The following is a 21,184-nucleotide window of genomic DNA, read 5'->3' as shown; positions in this document are numbered from 1 at the left end:
AGAAGCGGAAAATGATAAAAGTGAGAAGAAAATAGTAATCGCATAGAATATGCATATCAGTACATCTGGTATATGGCTCCCGATGTTTTCTTATTCGTAGAATACCCGTTAGCGGCATAGGTTCGCCAACATAGCACTAGAGGGTTCAACAATGGATGTAATAGCGTGGACAAACACTGCAAAAGAAATGGGCGATTTGCTATATATTTACCAACGGTTTCTCAGTCCATTAGCAAGACTGCTGAATACACTGAGCTATGGGGCAGGGTAATGCATATTTCACTGTATATTGAAAGTCTTGCCGTCGTGTGGATAGCAATGGGCTCTCCGTTCTACATGACTGAGGGAGGGTAGAAGGAGAAAGCAAGATCAGGAAATAGATTTTCCTTTGTTATATCGTAGGGTTTTTGTTAGATGATCTCTCTTTTTTTTTCAGTAGATGTCATATTAACAAAGAGCTTAAGTGATTATCTTGACATCATCATCATCATCGTACCGAACTGACCCCTAAATCTTTTGCGCCTGTTCTACGTGCTTGCCGAAATACGTATGCTTCTTATTGCGTTGGATATCATAGTACTGACAGGTAGCTGCTGTACAACTTTCACTCAGAGACCGAACTTAGCAAGTACAGAGAAATTATAGCGTGGAGAAATTACAGTTGGCAGTTCACTTAGATATCTTCAGTGTAAAGTAATTCTTTGAGTGACACAATGAAATCTAAAAGTGCATATATACCGCATTGGGAATATGGTAAATGCTTCATCATTCCAAAAGGAAAGTGAAGACGAGTGTAGTTCATCACTACCACATAATGTATGTGGAGAGGCACAACTTTTGTCTCGTACAGATGAAGGAAATATCCTTCCCAATGAAATTGCGCCTCGCATCGAATTACGAATGGGGTTTTCTGTGTTAAATCGTTGATAATAATGATCATGGAGCAAAATATTGATTAATCAAGTTAGAGAGAAAAAAATAGATAAGAATCGTAAGATCATATCACTTTGAGTTCACACTAAATCGTTGATAATAATAATCATGGAGCAAAATATAGATTAATCAAGTTAAAGAGAGAAATAAAAAAGATAAGAATCGTAAGATCATATCACTTTGAGTTCACACGACATGTGCAAGTTTTGAAATTCTGACGAAAGGAATTCGAGTGAACGAGTCGCGTCTTTCAAGGTCTGTGCGCTCTGAGGTCCTACTAATTAGCACAGCAAGGAATTGGCGAACACGCTTTTAAAAGATGTTTCTTAACATGGGAGAAAGATTCTCTCTCTCTCTCTCTCTCTCTCTCTCTCTCTCTCTCTCTCTCTCTCTCTCTCTCTCTCTCTCATCCTCACTACCACACCCTCCTCCTTACATGAACCACCTCTCCACACGAGCGCTGCTAACCCAAATCCCTCTTTCTTTTTAATCATCCTCTCCTTCTCTGTTCCTCTCTCTCTCTCCTTGATCAAGACCAGCTCTTCCCTTCCCTTTTCCAACCCTCCTCGCAATATTCTGGTCCTTCATTCGCCTACGCGTTCTCCCGTCGTCTAATTTACATGCTGCAATAAAACTGCAAAATCCGACCGTATAAGAAACGCCATTAAAGGTGATCTTCCGGTAAGGTAGGACGTCTGGGTCGCCGCTGATAGCTCTGCACCTGAAGGTGACGTCACTCACGGAAAAAGGATTTCGGGGCTTTACGAAATGTCAGTTTAGTCCATAAAAGTACCAGAGAAGTTAATTAACTTGCTAAATTGAGCATGTATCTGTTTCGTGTGTGTGTGTGTGTGTGTGTGTGTGTGTGTGTGTGTGCGTGCGTGCGTGCGTGCGTGCGTGCGCTCATCCCTAGTTCTATGTACAGGCTTGAGTGTGTGTAAATGTGGGTGTTTGTGTGTGTGTGTGATTCTCTATGCTTTACTGACCATTAATCAGCACGGGTCTGTCCGGGGTCTGGCCCTACATTGGGTTCGAATCCTTGGCGTGGCAGTCGACCCAAGACATCAAATCTTGTAGAATACTGGTTGATGGTCCGCTCAGACGATACAGAATGGAAAGTGTTGCTCTAAGATATAAGTACATAGTGATGTTGATGTTATAGTTACTCCAGGAGAAATATCCAGTGATGGAACGTTTAGTATAAGAAAGCGAGGTAGCATTTGTGATGTGCTGTAGCAAAGATAAAGGAAGATAGTTCAGCCTACTAGCATTTATAAAGTATACGATAGCAAGAATAAACATAGTTGGACCAAAAACTAGGAACAGGGAAACATTGAAAAGAATGATATACACAAGTTAGAAGATTAAAGAGAATGATCCCATATATTCATCAGGAGTAGCTTGTCAGTCAGAAAACGGTGATAAAAGGATGTGCTGGTAAATGAGCCACAAATTCAGGTGTTTTCATTGCGAAGAAATAGAATATCAAAGGGCTATACTGAAGATATATGCAGATGTACTTAACATAGAATATCAAAGGGCCATGCTGAAGCTATATGCAGATGTGCTTAACATGTCACTCGAAGAGTCATTCAGGATGTTACTGGAAAAAGGGCCAAGAAAGTGGAGCAGGACAAACCTCGTACTTTTCTTTAAGAAAGGCGACTGAGAGAAGGCGCTATAGGTCGGTCTATGATATGGTCTGTAAAGTATATGAGATGATCAGAAAGTACATGAATGCCTCACTGCACAAGAGAAGTTACCTAAATGTGAGAGACATTACGGTTTCCGGAAAAGAGGAGCATACGTAGCCAACCTCTTAGCCTTCTGTGTGAGAATGAGGAATGTTCTAGACGAGAGAGAAGGTTGAGTGGATTGTCTGTATGTGGACTGCCAGATATAATTTGACACTGTATCACATAAGATGCTGGTAAAGAGGATAGACTTTCATTCAGAAATATGTGGTAGAAAACGGGAAGATCAAAGTGGTCTGTGGGAATATCCAAGTGTTCTGTGGGAAGATCCAGGTGCTCTGTAGGAATGTCCAAGTGTTCTGTGGGAAGATCCAGCAGTTCAATAGGAAGATCCAGGTGTTCTGTAGGAAGATCCGGCTGTCCTGTAGGAAGATCCAAGTGTTCTGTGGGAAGATCCAGGTGTTCTGTGGGAAGATCCAGGTGGTCTGTAGGAATGTCCAAGTGTTCTATAGGAAGATCCGGCTGTCCTGTAGGAAGATCCAGCAGTTCTATAGGAAGGTCCAGGTGTTCTGTGGGAAGATCCAAGTGTTCTGTGGGAAGATCCAGGTGTTCTGTAGGAATGTTCAAGTGTTCTATAGGAAGATCCAGTTGTTCTGTGGGAAGATCCAGCAATTCTATAGGAAGGTGTATGTGTTCTGTAGGGAGATCCGGCTGTTCTGTAGGAATCCAGCAGTTCTGTAGGAAGATCCAGGCGTTCTGTGGGAAGATCCGGCTGTTCTGTGGGAAGATCCAGCAGTTCTATAGGAAGATCCAGGTGTTCTGTGGCAAGATCCGGCTGTTCTGTAGGAAGATCCAGCAGTTCTATAGGAAGTTCCAGGTGTTCTGTAGGAAGATCCAGCAGTTCTATGGGAAGTTCCAGGTGTTCTGTAGTGTTTGAGCAGTTTGTTACAATGCTTTGTTCCTAATGTCCCGCTTAATTAACTAATGGATGAAACACATCTTGAATATTCATCCCGGCTAATTAAGCTACAAGCTAAACCCTTCAGTTAAACCAACTTCAGGAACTTTTCAGTCCCCCTGAAATTGCTGCAACATTCTGTGGTCACATAATGTCCTCAGGTTTGCTAAGAGAAGGGATCATTTTTCAGGCTTTATGGATGCAGGGATGGAGGCTTGCTGTTTAAGTTAGCTGAGACGGTATGGGTAACTGAATGCCCTATTCAAAGCCATTCCATTAACACACACAGACACACACACGTGTGTATATATATATATATATTTTTTTTTTTTTTTTTTTTTTTTTTTATACTTTGTCGCTGTCTCCCGCGTTTGCGAGGTAGCGCAAGGAAACAGACGAAAGAAATGGCCCAACCCCCCCCCCCCCCCCCATACACATGTACATACGTCCACACACGCAAATATACATACCTACACAGCTTTCCATGGTTTACCCCAGACGCTTCACATGCCTTGATTCAATCCACTGACAGCACGTCAACCCCTGTATACCACATCGCTCCAATTCACTCTATTCCTTGCCCTCCTTTCACCCTCCTGCATGTTCGGGCCTGAATATATATATATATATATATATATATATATATATATATATATATATATATATATTCCTGGGGATAGGGGAGAAAGAATACTTCCCACGTATTCCCTGCGTGTCGTAGAAGGCGAATAAAAGGGGAGGGAGCGGGGGGCTGGAAATCCTCCCCTCTTGTTTTTTTTAAATTTTCCAAAAGAAGGAACAGAGAATTGCGCCAGGTGAGGGTATTCCCTCAGAGGCCCAGTCCTCTGTTCTTAACGCTACCTCGCTAATGCGGGAAGTGGCGAATAGTTTAAAAGAAAAGAAAAGATATATATGTATATATGTATATATATATATGTATATATGTATATATATATATATATATATATATATATATATATATGTATATATGTATATATATATATGTATATATGTATATATATATATATATATATATATATATATATCCTAGCCTACGCTAAGTACCCATTTTTTCGATCAGATTCCAAAGAAGGACGAACAGCTGGGTTGACTGTTGACTGACTGCCACAACCAGGATTAGAACCACCTCTGGTTAGATCTCGAGCGGCCAGTAAATACCTCCTCTGTGTCAGGAACATTACCCACTACACTTCTCGACCAGACATAAACCAAGAGATAACTCTGGTGGTATATGGCTCAGAACTACTGGGTAGAAGAGGATCTTCAGAAAGGATGCTGAGGGAAAAAAAAGTTCCCCCGGAGAGGATTCAGGACAAAGATCCTTAGAAAGCCTTATTGTAAACTTCCCTGGAAGACGTGGGAGGAAAGATTCTGGTCAGGTTATGGGATAAAACTCCTTAAGGAGACTGTGGAGGATGGGGATCTATAAATGATTTAGAGAGAAAAAAAAGAATGAAAACCTGGGGCTGACTCAAGAGAGAAAATCCTCGGAAAGGCATTAGATAAAGGGTCTAAGGTGGATATTAGGAGAAGGGTAGGCAGGGAGACACTACTTTTTCTGTGTCGTGGAACGGGATGACATGTCGATTTTATATATATATATATATATATATATATATATATATATATATATATATATATATATATATATATATAAATATATTATTTATCCCTTGCGATAGGGGAGAAAGAATACTTCCCACGTATTCCCTGCGTGTCGTAGAAGGCGACTAAAAGGGAAGGGAGCGGGGGTGCTGGAAATCCTCACCTATCTTTTTTTTTCTTTTTTTAAACTTTCCAAAAGAAGAAACAGAGAAGGGGGGCAGGTGTGGATATACCTCAAAGGCCCAGTTCTCTGTTCCTAACGATACCTTGCTAACGCGGGAAATAGCGAATAGTCTGAAAATATATATATATATATATATATATATATATATATATATATATATATATATATATACATATTATATTCCTTTCTTACCACAGAGAAATGAAACGCGATAAGTTCCCAAGAACACTTTCGTGTAATGGTCACATCATCAGAGGGAGATACAAGTAAGAAATGTATCATTCAGTTGATATACAACGAAGAGACTTAGCTGGGACGCTATTTGGTTTATTGAATGACGTCCCCGCTACTGACCATGAATCACATTTCGGCAAAGCCGGGACCAATTAGACCTACATGGACTCGTTTCCTAGGCGTGGCAGTCGGCCTACTACCTTAACCAGATGTTCATAGGCTGGGTGTGTGTGTGTGTGTGTGTGTGTGTGTGTGTGTGTGTTGTGCATAAAATACACAGGAGTCAAAACATGATACATATACACAAGAATAAGAGACAGGACAAAACGAGCATAAAAGAAAAAAAAAAATCTCTCTCCCCATAACACATAGACTGTAATCACAAATAGGAATCACTCTTCATTATCTTATCAGTTAAAAAGATATTAACACCTTTGTACTATCACACAAGTTTGTATGATTAAACCCCATCATACCTCAACACATCGAGCATTTCAAATGGAGTGAGAAGCGAGAAGGAAGATGAAGGAGAGGGGGAAAGTTATCCTTAAGTTGGTCTTCTGGGCTGAGCAAACTTCACAGATCGAAAGTCGGAATTTCACTACATTTTGTGGATAAGTTTGTGGATAGATTCATGCAAAATATTTACTTCAGATTTGCTTTTTTTTAATGTCTTATCTTTCCTATAGTTGACTGTTTACTTACGACACTAGAAAATGGGAGTATAAGCACGTTCCATAATATCTTAAAACATTCATCATATGTGAAGAGAAAATGTGGATAGTGATGATGATTATGTCACTGTGCCACAGACAGTAGGACTCCCCTTTCCTTACGAGCGACATTTGCTTAATTCGTGTGACAACTGGACTGAAACCAGTCATCAGCTGATGTATTCTGGACAAAATGCACAAAGTCGGTTTTTCTACACTATCTAATGCTTTTAATGCACTAGATTCTTACATTCGCTCTTTTAAACAAGGATCAATTAGTCTCTCTGTGCTTTAACAATTATGTATGTGATGTCTTTCTTCCATCTCTCAGCTCCTGCATCAAATACGTCAGGTGTTCACTACCACATACACTTCTTTTATTCCTCACGCGATCAAACTTTGCTGGAATTCCAGCAGCCGCTGGGGAAGGAATGTCAGATGAGAGAATTTGCTTGATATTCACATCAACTTCTGACGTGGTTCCGGACTGTAAGGGTCTTATCATACCATTACCGTCACGTGGTCAGCATGTCAGGGGAGTTCTCTTCAGACACTTCACACCAACAATGAGACACTTGGTGCTTTATGCAATCAATCCGCTCTACACACGTTATCATTACAATAATTCCTTAGGCTCGGAGATCATAAAGTTAACGCAAAGTCACGTGAAGTTGAAATATAGATTACATCTCGCCTTACTACTTACATCCCTGCTGTGTATACCTCCACCTACAACAAAGGCTAGATATCTGTGATTGCATGATCACGTCCTTAGGCGAAGTTATGGTGGTTAAGAGAACCTCCACGGATTCACAAAGAAATTATCGGAGGATCGTGGTATAATGGGAAATACTTATTAAGATAATTGCAGATTACTTCTCCTCTCCATATATTTTATCTAAAGCTTTTAAACTGAAGGTGCAATACAAGGTGATATATGCAGGTGCTACTGGGCTTTCCCTTCAAGAGGTTACGCCGCGAGTGAAAAGTCACCTTTGGAGAGGTTTTATCACTTGGGGGTACAATCTCCTTAAAGGGCTTCTTAACCTAAAGGAGTCTATATTTCCCTGCTACTAGTAACATCACAGTATCACAGCGTTGGGCTGCAGAAGCCTGTAGCAAAAAGGAAATTTGGCATTGATATCATAGAAATCGATGAAGGGGTAATTTTGATATAAAATGTTGACAAGACACAGACCCACCGAAGTAAATCAACTAGCGTCATACAACAGACTTTCCGCCTTAGTCTTACATTCCAACCCATCAGACATATACCATCAGTAACCACACTCCCCAGACAAACACGAGTCGCACTATCCCGCTCACGTTCTGGACATCACTACAAACACCAATTCAGCACATCCCAAGACCGTTCATGCCCACGTATAAACTACCACACATCCTCTGTCACTCCTGAAGTCGCATTTTCTTTCCCTCCCACTCTGATGCCCTTCGGATACAACTACACTCTCAATCACCACTCATTCATACAACTTACTAGGTACATTCAACAAGTTTATACCTTTGTAATTCAAACATTCATCTTTGTTCCCCCTTTCCTTTTGTACAGCGACACTATACAAGCATTCCGTCAATCCTCAGGCACCACACTGAGATCCATAGATTCATTGAAAATCATAACTAACCAATCGACAACATAGTCATCCCATTTTCTTAAGAAACTCAACTGTAATACCATCCGGTCCAGCCGGTTTCACCACCTCGTCTTTTCTTATCAAACCACTTTTTCATGACTCTCACTTTGCGTACCTCCACAACTCAAGCACCCTATATCTTCCAAACACATTCAACAGTCCATCAGAATACTCATTCCAACTCTTCACCTCATCTCTGCTTTTTATCACTTCCCATTTTGCTCCTTTCTCTGATGTTCCCATTTGTTTTCTCGTTTTTCTCATACCTATAACCTCCTTTCTTGAAGTCTGGTGATACTCGTTTACCCCAGCTCTCACTTGACCTCTTTTTCAACCCCTGCCCCTTTGGACACCTTGCCGCTTATCTTTGGTTATCTTCCAATCGCCGGCACTCCTTCTCTGTTAATAACGCCCACACACCTTATTCTCTTCCATTACCAGCATACCTTCATCCCACTTACTCACTAGCCTTAGTCCCTTGCCTACTTCCCACCTTCGGCATTCCTCACGCCTCTCTTGCACAAAACATCCCATTCCTAATCCAATCCCCTGGCTTTGCTTGCTCTACCATTTTTTGCTATTCTGCACTTAATCTCTCCTGGCATCTCTTTGCAGCAAGCCTCTTTTCCAAGTTCACTTGCTTTTATTTCCCTCTTCCCATCCATATCATTTCACCTTTTCCGAGAGCATCTACGATTTTTGACCTTCGACTTTCATCGGGTAAAACTCAGGTATCCTACCAGCTGCTTCTCTAACCACAGTCACGTCTAAGAATCTCTCTCTTGCACGCCTATCAGTTTGTACGTCATCTAACAATGGGTGTTTACCATATACTCTACTTCACACATTTTTCCAATCACCAGTCCTTTTCCAGTACACAACTCCACAAGCTCTTCATCATTGCCATTCACATCACTGAACATCCCATGTCTCCTAATCATACCTTCACCCATCTCATCACTCATTTTCGTACCCAAATCATATACCACCAACAACTGGTCTGTCACATCAAAACTGCTGACACACCCACCCACTCAGCTCCTCCCAGAATGCTCTCATATCTTCTTTATTCGTCCCATGGTCAGGTGCGCTGATAATTAGCCGCCTCTCGCAATCTACTTTCATTTATACCCACATCAGTCTAAGGCTCATTTCGTTGTACGCTTTCCCACAATCCCACCTCAGCAGAAGTGGCCATACCTTCATTCGCTCTCACCCTTACACTAACCCATTGCTTACTCCTAAGGAATTTCCAATCCACTCTTCCCCCTTTTCACCTTTAGAGAATAGATAGAACCGGATGTGGCCTTTCTTCGTCTGTTCCTGGCACTAACTCGCTAACGCGGGAAACGGCGATCAAGTAAAGGGAGAGGGGAATATATAATATTATATATATATATATATATATATACATATATATATATATATATATATATATATATATACATTATTTCTTTTTTTTTTTTTACATATTCGCCATTTTACCGCCTTAGCAGGGAAGCATTAAGAAGAGAGGTCTGAGCCTTAGAGGGAAATCCTCACTTGGCCCCCTTCTCTGTTCTTGTTTTGGAAAATTAAGAATGGGAGGGGAGGATTTCCAGCTCCCCACTCCCTCCCCTTTTAGTCACCTTCTACGACACTCGGGGAATACATGGGAAGTATTCTTTCTCCCTTATGTGTGTGTATGTAAAAGTACAAAATTAATATCATTCATCAGTACTGGTTCTGAAGAACATTAGAAAAATTTTAAACATTAATGCGTATTCCTTACTAATGAGAAATTAAGAGTGCATTCTCATATTAGGGACTTGTTTCTTGCTTAACAACATTCATCCAAAATATATATATATATATATATATATATATATATATATATATATATATATATATATATATATATATATATATATATATATATATATATATATTTCTTTTTTTTTTTCAAACTATTCGCCATTTCCCGCGTTAGCGAAGTAGCGTTAAGAACAGAGGACTGGGCCTTTGAGGGAATATCCTCACCTGGCCCCCTTCTCTGTTCCTTCTTTTGGAAAATCAAAAAAAAAAAAAATGAGAGGGGAGGATTTCCAGCCCCACGCACCCTCCCCATTTAGTCGCCTTCTACGACACGCAGGGAATACGTGGGAAGTATTCTTTCTCCCCTATCCCCAGGGATAATATATATATATATATATATATATATATATATATATATATATATATATATATATATATATATATATATATATATATCGTTCTCCATGGTCTAACGAATACAGTATTCCATTATAATTACAGCAGCGATTCCACTGAACTCTTGATTTCTTGATTTATATTTGAGCTGAAAAAAAAAATCATATATGATAATGTCAGGTGGTCTGCACGTCAAAAGTATTTGGACTCATGTTTACAGGACTCCATGCAAATAAATATGGACACGTGCATCTTTTTAAGTGGTGTATTATGTAATAAACCCGTCAAGTGATTCATGGGAGAGACAAGGGGCGTAGAATTTACTCGGCGAATTTTCTCTGGGCGTTCCAGTGCCTTTTGACCTTAATATTATTATTATTCTGTTTACGCATTTACTATTATCATTATTGATATCATTATTATTATTAATGATGGTGATAATAATAATGACAATAATGATAGTAACAATAATATCAATAACAATAATGATACCAATGATGATCTGGCCAAATGATCCTCTTCGTTAGACTTTCTTCACTCATCCTCTCCATAAGTACAAACCATTTTAGTATATCCAGGTCACCTCTCTCAATCAGCCTGTCCATTCTGCCACACCCCGATCTTAGCACTGTCACTCCCTCGGCGATTAACTTGCTTCACAGTGAATATCATCCTCAGGTAATTAATTTCTATCTTTTTCAAAGGCTATCTGTACTCACATTTTCTGTCAGCATCGCTTTTGGCGTAGCAGTTAGCATTGTTGACGCTTCCACGGGCCGCTTTGGGTGGAGTGCATTAAGTTTTGACCAGCAGTCGAAATACTGTGATCTTTGCACCCTGGGTCCTTCTTGTGATGTGGGTGATTCCCATATTCGTAAAACGATGAGAGAGAGAGGAGTACTATGGATAATGAGGAGAACTTCGTTGTTCTGGCTCCGAGCAAAAAGAAATAGTTGGAGGGTAAGGAAGTGTAGTGGTTTAGGAATGTTCATAGGTGTTAATTATGGAGTTAGATATGGGTTGAGAGCGAAGAAAAGTGGTGGCACTTCTGATAACGAATGAGTAGCAGAATTGTGGTAAATAAAACAAGGAAATGAGTAGGTTACTCCGGGTCAGAATAAAAGTAGACCTTGAGAGGTAGGTATATGCAAGTGCTCGTGCACTTAAGAATGTGAAGAGTCAAGCAAACAGGTACAAAGGCAGGATTTAAGGGTACTAGAGTCTGGCAATTAAAAGGTTAGCGAACACACTCACACACATATATATATATATATATATATATATATATATATATATATATATATATATATATATATATATATATATATATATATATATTCCTATGAGTCCACGGGGAAAATGAAGCACGATAAGTTCCCAAGTGCACTTTCGTGTAATAATCACATCATCAGGGGAGATACAAGAGAGAAATATAAGTCAGTTGATATACAACGAAGAGACTTAGCGAGGACGCCATTTGGTAAACATGTGATTGTCCAAGACAGACTACGAACGTATCATAAACTTATTATGTGGACAAGGTGAATTGTTTACAAACTTTATCAACAATGAAGTTATCCAATTTGTATAGACCTTAACTAATCATAAGGTTATTATTCTTTGTGTATTTAGTAATGTTTCATTTTCCCTGTGGGCTCATAGGAATCACGCGCAAAACTGTGATCATTTCCAATATATATATATATATATATATATATATATATATATATATATATATATATATATTATCTATTTATTTTGCTTTGTCGCTGTCTCCCGCGTTTGCGAGGTAGCGCAAGGAAACAGACGAAAGAATGGCCCAACCCACACCCATACACATGTATATACATATATATATATATATATATATATATAGAATATATATATATATATATATATATATATATATATATATATATATATATATATATATATATATATATATACATTCTTTTTTTTTTTTCTTTTTTTCATACATATTCTCCATTTCCCGGGTTAGTAAGGTAGCGTTAAGAAAAGAGGACTGAGCCCTAGAGAGAATGTCCTCACTTGGCCCCCTTCTCTGTTCCTCCTTTTGAAAAATAAAAAAAACAGAAAAACGGGAGGGGAGGATTTCCAGCACCCAGTTCCCTCCCCTTTCAGTCGCCTTTTTCGACAAGCAGGGAATACGTGGGAAGTATTTTCTCCCCTATCCTCAGGGGAACTATATATATATATATACATCATATATATATACATATATTTTTTTTTTTTTTTTTTTTTTTTTTTTTTATACTTTGTCGCTGTCTCCCGCGTCTGCGAGGTAGCGCAAGGAAACAGACGAAAGAAATGGCCCAACCCCCCCCCCCCCCCATACACATGTACATACACACGTCCACACACGCAAATATACATACCTACACAGCTTTCCATGGTTTACCCCAGACGCTTCACATGCCTTGCTTCAATCCACTGACAGCACGTCAACCCCTGTATACCACATGACTCCAATTCACTCTATTTCTTGCCCTCCTTTCACCCTCCTGCATGTTCAGGCCCCGATCACACAAAATCTTTTTCACTCCATCTTTCCACCTCCAATTTGGTCTCCCTCTTCTCCTCGTTCCCTCCACCTCCGACACATATATCCTCTTGGTCAATCTCTCCTCACTCATTCTCTCCATGTGCCCAAACCATTTCAAAACACCCTCTTCTGCTCTCTCAACCACGCTCTTTTTATTTCCACACATCTCTCTTACCCTTACGTTACTTACTCGATCAAACCACCTCACACCACACATTGTCCTCAAACATCTCATTTCCAGCACATCCATCCTCCTGCGTACATCTCTATCCATAGCCCACGCCTCGCAACCATACAACATTGTTGGAACCACTATTCCCTCAAACATACCCATTTTTGCTTTCCGAGATAATGTTCTCGACTTCCACACATTTTTCAAGGCTCCCAAAATTTTCGCCCCCTCCCCCACCCTATGATCCACTTCCGCTTCCATGGTTCCATCCGCTGACAGATCCACTCCCAGATATCTAAAACACTTCACTTCCTCCAGTTTTTCTCCATTCAAACTCACCTCCCAATTGACTTGACCCTCACCCCTACTGTACCTAATAACCTTGCTCTTATTCACATTTACTCTCAACTTTCTTCTTCCACACACTTTACCAAACTCAGTCACCAGCTTCTGCAGTTTCTCACATGAATCAGCCACCAGCGCTGTATCATCAGCGAACAACAACTGACTCACTTCCCAAGCTCTCTCATCCCCAACAGACTTCATACTTGCCCCTCTTTCCAGGACTCTTGCATTTACCTCCCTTACAACCCCATCCATAAACAAATTAAACAACCATGGAGACATCACACACCCCTGCCGCAAACCTACATTCACTGAGAACCAATCACTTTCCTCTCTTCCTACACGTACACATGCCTTACATCCTCGATAAAAACTTTTCACTGCTTCTAACAACTTGCCTCCCACACCATATATTCTTAATACCTTCCACAGAGCATCTCTATCAACTCTATCATATGCCTTCTCCAGATCCATAAATGCAACATACAAATCCATTTGCTTTTCTAAGTATTTCTCACATACATTCTTCAAAGCAAACACCTGATCCACACATCCTCTACCACACATATATATATATATATATATATATATATATATATATATATATATATATATATATATATATATATATATATATATATATATATATGTATATATACGTATATATATACATATATATATATATATATATATATATATATATATATATATATATATATATATATATATATATATATATATATATTAAACAAGACCTTCGTTGAAAATAACCATATTTTGCTTCTGTATCTGTTAAGGTATTCTGACCCAATATGTCTGAACAGATGTTCTCGAAATGTCATTCTTTTTTAATCTCCAGTTTCTATACACTAAAAGTTCCAGTTGACCTACATCGCTGGCGGTGAAGCGCTGACATTCTCGCTCATCAAAACTCAGTCAAGCCTGACAAGTAAACAGGTGTTTGTGGCGGTAAATCTGGTGCCTGGATTCACAACACGAACATCTGGTTAGTCTTTGACTGACCACCTGGTCCATATTATTGAAGCTTGCGAGATCAGTTGTCACGACGTGAGTTCGTTTTCGATTCTTACGTTATGATGACGTGTGTTGAGCGGGTCTTTCAACTAGATGATCTGTTGTCGATATACCTTATCTGTGGACTACAGGGTGGGAGGAGTTTTATACTCTTGTGGACACCATGGGTGTAACTGAATGTATTTTGTGTTTCTCCAAGTCTTAATGGGTGCGCTGTTTAACTGTGTGTGTGTGTGTGTGGTAAGAGCCACACATAATCGTTTCCCGGAGTTAGGAATATTACCTTACGGCATTCAACAACATTCCTGTCTACTGTCGGTGAGGCCATTGCTACTTCGTGGTCCCTGTTGATCCACAACTCTGCCTCTTGGTCCCTGTTGATCCACAACACTGCTTGACTCTCTCTCTCTCTCTCTCTCTCTCTCTCTCTCTCTCTCTCTCTCTAGTGACACTTGGCTCACTACTGCTGAGGATCGTACGATTCAAAGATAGAGTCGAAGGTCTAGCTGTCAACATGCACTAGAAATATCCAACTACACTCCTATGTATAAGTTTCAGATCATATATCACTCGGACATGCAGCATATTTTTCATCCTCCTTTTTTTTTTTGGTTAAACAGATTCATCTTCGATTTCATTAGTGGCATCAAGCCAAACCTAGGGATTTTCATACATAAGATATCATTTAAAGCCTAAAGTTATTATGGTGTTTATATGCAAACCTTTAATCATTAATTGGAAAATGTTTTCCGTCATTATTGTCATTATCTGTATCTGATATCCTGGATTTACTTGCGTAACTGCATTACAACTGTGTTTTTCTCACTGAATCAGTGGCTCAATACTGTTTCCAGAGCACGTAAAATTCAGATCATACATCCAACAACATCTGCTTAAACCAAGGACGTTATTACGTAAACACTCTTTCCCCACCGAACTTAATTCATAAAGGATGAAATCTGCATTAACAAAGGCTGGTACAGTCAGCTGCCGATATGGATTCCGTCCCATCTCCAAGGGAGTGCTCAAGTGTCTTTTGACTATATTTAACCCATAGATATTCTGTGCTCTAGACATTCTACGCCGTCATTCAATTAGATTTGTCATATACAACACGTCTTTTAGATGCACCACATGTTTACCGTGTCTCCTTTCTACTTAACCTTACAAAAACCCATACGAGACAAGAAGCCGAAGTTCTGTGGGATCTAATACTTTTTGCATCTGCAGAAACACGGGATCCCAGCCGACACTTGATCTATGATCACGTATATTGTACCGCCATAGATTGTCAGACTACAGAAGCTGAGTCTTATAGAACACAGTTTTAAGGGATTCAAGTCTATATCTTGTGTATTGATTAGCCTCCAACTTCCATGCTCTGTGATCATTAGGTCAAGTACGTCTCTCATAATGCCAGCGACTGGGTTCAGCATGTAACAGTGAACACCACACACACGCAAGGTACCTCCGCACAAGGCAATAGATTCTTGCCTCCGTCTGCAAACATGAAGCCAAGTACCGATAGATATCTGACGTGGATGATAATGAGACGCGGGTAGATTGGACGATACTGCGCCGTCGGTTCTGGTGAGGTGGTGTCACCCGCTGGGTAATTAAGACGATAGAAAAAAAAAAACGTGTGTCAGTTATACAAATGACCTTGGCCCTGCAGCGCTAATCACAGGTTCCGGCGTTATTAATAGGACGATCAAGGAGGGGGAAGGGTCGGGTAGTACAACATTCCCGTACTTCCTGAGGGAGTGGAAAAGGCTCATTGGGACTCGGGGAGCAATGGGCATTGTGGAGGGTGGGATGGGTAGGGGGTTATTGCTAAGAACACATGACTGGTAGAACATGCGGAGATCACTCGTAGTTCCACGTAAATAAACTGCAATGGATGGGATAGCTGGGAGGTGGAGGGAAGGTCATCTAAGTCTGTGGTGAACATTACATTTGAAAAAAAAAGAAAAAACATTGCCATAATCTATACTTGCATACGAGTGTACTGCTGAAGAGGAGCTTCTCGAAGCGAATTCCCATGATTTCTAACGTAGAGAGAGAGAGAGAGAGAGTATGTTCAGCTATCACGCCATTGAAGGACCCCATAATACAGTACATCGCATGTGCGGTCTCCGAGCCAATGCTGCAGGGGGTCTAATGACCTAAGAAGATTGACTGCGTACGCATGTAGCAAGTGGAAGGCTCATGTTAATATCAAGGGGAAAATTACCAGAGGAAAGGAAATGTTTCCTATTCGTGCCCGTGTGTTTCCTAATCGTGCCCGTATGTTTCCTAATCGTGCCCGTGTGTTATGCACTACCAATGGAAGAAGACTAACGCCTCTAGTGTTACTAAGGCGGGGTTACACAATATCCTCAGATACACACGTCTCTCCATATCGAACTGAAGTCTGCCTTCCACAACACTCACGGTTCAGTCACCTTAACACCCGTACATCTCTCTGTCATCCATTGTCATAGAAGATCTGAATTTTATGAAGAATAAAAGGTATGTGCCAAGGTCAATTAACGAATACGTATAACAGAAAAAAAGGAAACTGTAGTCTGACATTTTGCCCTCTACATACTAACTCAGATCGTCATAGTATATACTAACACAGCTCACTTTCATGGTTTTGTATCGCAGACACGTCAGAGAGAATAGAAACTTTTTACTTGGGGAATATTTCGAAGTGTCTTGTAAAAACCTTGTCTACAACGCCCACATCATCTTCATCAGACGTTTTTAAACTTGGTAAAAGAGTAACATTACTCCGACTTCCAGAGCTACGTGTGACCGACCATCCCTGACGCCTTCCAGCTCGCTCATGTGATGCGACACCCATTGCTCATCTCTCGTTAGTGAGGACGTCGCTCTAAAGCGATCAACTTCTGTACTCGTCCGATCAACGTCATCCCGGAAGAACGCCACATTATCCTTGCTTAATCGTCCTTGAAATTGCGAGTCAATCTTTACCAAACTCAGATTTCAACTTCATCATCATCATGGCTTGCGCTCTCTCTCTCTCTCTCTCTCTCTCTCTCTCTCCTCCTGCCAGACTCAGATCAAGGGAGTTATCATCTGCGATGAACACGCTCAGCTGTTAGATAAATCTTGTCTGTTTTCTTCGTATATACCATATGTACATGTGTTTTGTCCGTTGTGGTCGGTATTTCGTAGTGTATGTTAACGATTCTGTTGAAGAAGAAGAAGACAGACAGAAAAAAATCGCGTTATTCGAAGTGGTAAAATTTGTCCACTCCTTTGCGTCAATTACTGCGAGTAAATTGATACTTATCTAGCCTTAAGTAGCTACTTAGACTGAAATTACCAAAGCCTTTGACAATTTTGAGTACCGATATTAGATTCCCTCTTAACCCTCTCTTTTCAAAGCTAGATACGTTTAAATCATCTGGTTGGTTCTCATTAGATTTGTCTCTTATTCCGGGCATCACTTTGGCGGCTTTCTTTTTTTCTTTTCAAGTAAGTTGACCATTACTGAACATAGTATTTAAAATGGGGATGTGGAGAGTGAGGATTATTTCCGTAGTCTCAGACGCAAAAGCCTTACCTATGAAACCCAAGAACTGTCATCATATTTTGCGGTTTATCTGTACTGCTCACTTAGCTTTGAGTGAGCTTTCTGTGTGTGTGTGTTTGTGTGTTTGTGAGAGAGAGAGAGAGAGAGAGAGAGAGAGAGAGAGAGAGAGAGAGAGAGAGAGAGAGAGAGGAGAGAGAGTGTGTGTGTTTGTATGTATACGTACATACGGGAGTAATATATATATATATATATATATATATATATATATATATATATATATATATATATATATATAATGTGTGTGTGTGTGTGCAAGGGTAAGAGATGGGGAAATGCAAGTGGAAACTTCTCTTCCCGTAACACATGAATAGAAAACACAAATGGCAATCACACATACATACACACACAACTGGCCAACCATTATAGTCTACACCGAAATGAGAAGAAAACGGCTTTGCAGTGAAAAAAAAGAAAATAGAAAAAAACGCGATACACAGCAAATAATGAATCTGAATTATCGTTACGAAATACGTGGAGTTTATGGTGACTGTAAACCCCGGCAAAAAAAATACTATTGTGTTTCGCACATTCAGGGTGGGGGGTGGAGGGGGGGGGATGTTCGCATGGCAGTAATGCGAACGTTCATTATAGCGGAGTCAGAATTCTGCATTTGCATCATATTGTGGGTAAATTTTGTATCCCCAGCCTTTTAACTGACGTTCTAATGGAAATTAGAACTGATAACGAATTAGGAATAAAATGATTTCAAATACATTAGCACACATTAAATTCCATAAAGCAGCACGAAATGGGAAAATGGTACCGACTGTCGATTTTGTATTTGTTTTTCTCTTTAATTTACAATGTAACCCGGAAGTCAGCAAATTGGCTAATAAGAAAACGAGCGTCACATGATGATAAAGAAATTTGTAAATTCAACTACTCACTCAAACCCTTATATCCTCATTAAGTGATAATTTCTCTTTTCAAAAGAGTGAAAATAGATTCGTATGAAATCATGAGCCAGTTGGTCTGAAAGCTGGTAAGAATGTGCGTCAGCTGTCGATTCCAGCTCATATCTCGTCAAGCAGCGCCATCGTCATCTATAACCAGAGACATCTGGAGCTTATGAATACGAAGGCATCTTTAATAAATGCTACATTCAGCTGGTCCTATGGTGTCTCCTCCCTCCCGATGCTTGAGCAGGGCCCATGAGAGGAATCTTTATCATGGGGTACAAAGTTCTTTCGGGTTCCCCTTCTCCCTTTGTCATCCAGTTTTTATCCTCTACAGTTTCATACCATGAGCTGTAAGGCCAGAATGGGTATGGAAGACGTGAGAGGGGTGGAATGAGGCGCTCTGTTGATATTCTCCATTGTCTGTGATCGCAGATATTTCCCGGGCCCTCCTTTTGGGACACCCCAGGCCTAGGTACGGTGTACACCTACACCCACCTCTCAGAGGACCTGGACTTGAATACCATGAGACGGAGCGAGAGGTAACCTTTTACATCATCCTCTAAAGATGAGATTTCTCCAAGTTGTTTCCACCCGTCTGGTCAACCTCCTTTGTGCGTGTATGATTACTATCTGTGTGTTATCAGGGAGGGTCTTTTAACACTCGTGCTGGCTGCCTCGTCCCTTAGCTTTGTATATATCATGTCTTTACTCCCATACATGTAATATCACACGCCATCACACGCCAATCTAAGACAGGTACTCATTTATCGACCAGGGCCGAAGGGAGGATGACTGCCTGGATTGGGTGTAGGCCAATTGCCAGGCCCAGGATTCGAATCCATGCGGGTCCGACCCCGTGCTAACGTATGGTCAGAAACGCTAACCATTACACCCCAGAGACCTGGATGGTCCTTTTTTTTCTTGTGTGTGTGTGTGTGTGTGTGTGTGTGTGTGTGTGTAGAAAAAGTAGTCGAAACTGGTACATACATGGATATCAAGTAGCTTAGATAAACATTGCAATAATGGTGAAAGCCAATTTAGTAGGTGTTTCTGGCAAATGAAAGATTATGTGAATGAATTAGATAGAATGATTATTGTACAATTTGAAATGGTATATACAACTTTAAGACCTCTCTGTGTGATGAATCCTTTACAAGGAGTATTGATTAGAATCGGATTCTAATTAGCTAATAGCAGAGATGTCAGAAAGTGATTCAGTCCTGAGCATGAACAGGCTCTTTTTTCCCCTCCCTAGTCCCATGTCTTTAAGCAACAATTGCCCCTGAATCACGCGAGTGTTTCAGGATAAAAGGGACAATTAGTGTGAGACCGAGTATATCAAAGCAAAATAACACAGGAAAAAGAACATCAATGTAGATATAAAGTATGTCATTATCATCATTTATTCACATTTTCACATGAATGGAACTGTCTTCACTTAAATGTCATTATAATCGTTTTTATCAATAATACCATTACCATTAATTCTATTAAAGACTGTTTTGATCATCCATGAATACTATATTGTAATCGAAACAACTACAAAATACAGAACTTGTCATCAGCTTGCAAGATATTAGAACTAGAGAAATATTTAATAGATTCAACTCTACCAGTCAATGTCGTAGACTATTTCCCGGTGGAGTAACAATAATCATATGTTATCTCCACTTGATGAATCTCTCCTTGAATCGAATTCTATTCAAAGCTCCTGTGTGATATAGGATCTAGCTATATCAGGCATCTATAACTTCCACAATATATATTTTCTCTTTTCTGAATCTTCATCATTACAAAACTGAATGCAATATTCCATTTTTTTTTCTAGCCTCACATCTACACAAAATTAGTCGTTCGTTATTCACTTCAAAGGTTTTCTGACCTGGTTCTCTGTAAGTCTGATTGTGACCTGATAATCGCAAAATCTGATTATGGTCTGCTGCTCGGTATGTGTAACTGAATAAACCAGATGTTTTATCCGAACGTGTTCAGTGTATCTGAACGTGGCCAGTGTATCTAAACATGTTCAGTGTATCTGAACGTGTTAATTATATCTGAACGTGCCTAATGTATCTGAACGTGTTCAGTGTGTCTAAACATGTTCAGTGTATCTGAACGTACCTAGTGTATCTGAACGTACCTAGTGTATCTGAACGTGTTCAGTGTATCTAAACGTGGTCAATGTATCTGAACGTGGTCAATGTATCTGAACGTGGTCAGTGTATCTGAACGTGGTCAATGTATCTGAACGTGGTCAGTGTATCTGAACGTGACCTAGTGTATCTGAACGTGGTCAGTGTATCTGACGTGGTCAGTGTATCTGACGTGGTCAGTGTATCTGAATGTGGTCAGTGTATCTGAACGTGGTCAATGAGTCTG

Source organism: Panulirus ornatus, chromosome 20 (genome assembly GCF_036320965.1).
Source record: "Panulirus ornatus isolate Po-2019 chromosome 20, ASM3632096v1, whole genome shotgun sequence".
NCBI classification, from domain to species: Eukaryota; Metazoa; Arthropoda; class Malacostraca; order Decapoda; family Palinuridae; genus Panulirus; species Panulirus ornatus.
The sequence above is the reverse complement of the archived record's forward strand: the minus strand, read 5'-3'. Positions refer to the sequence as shown.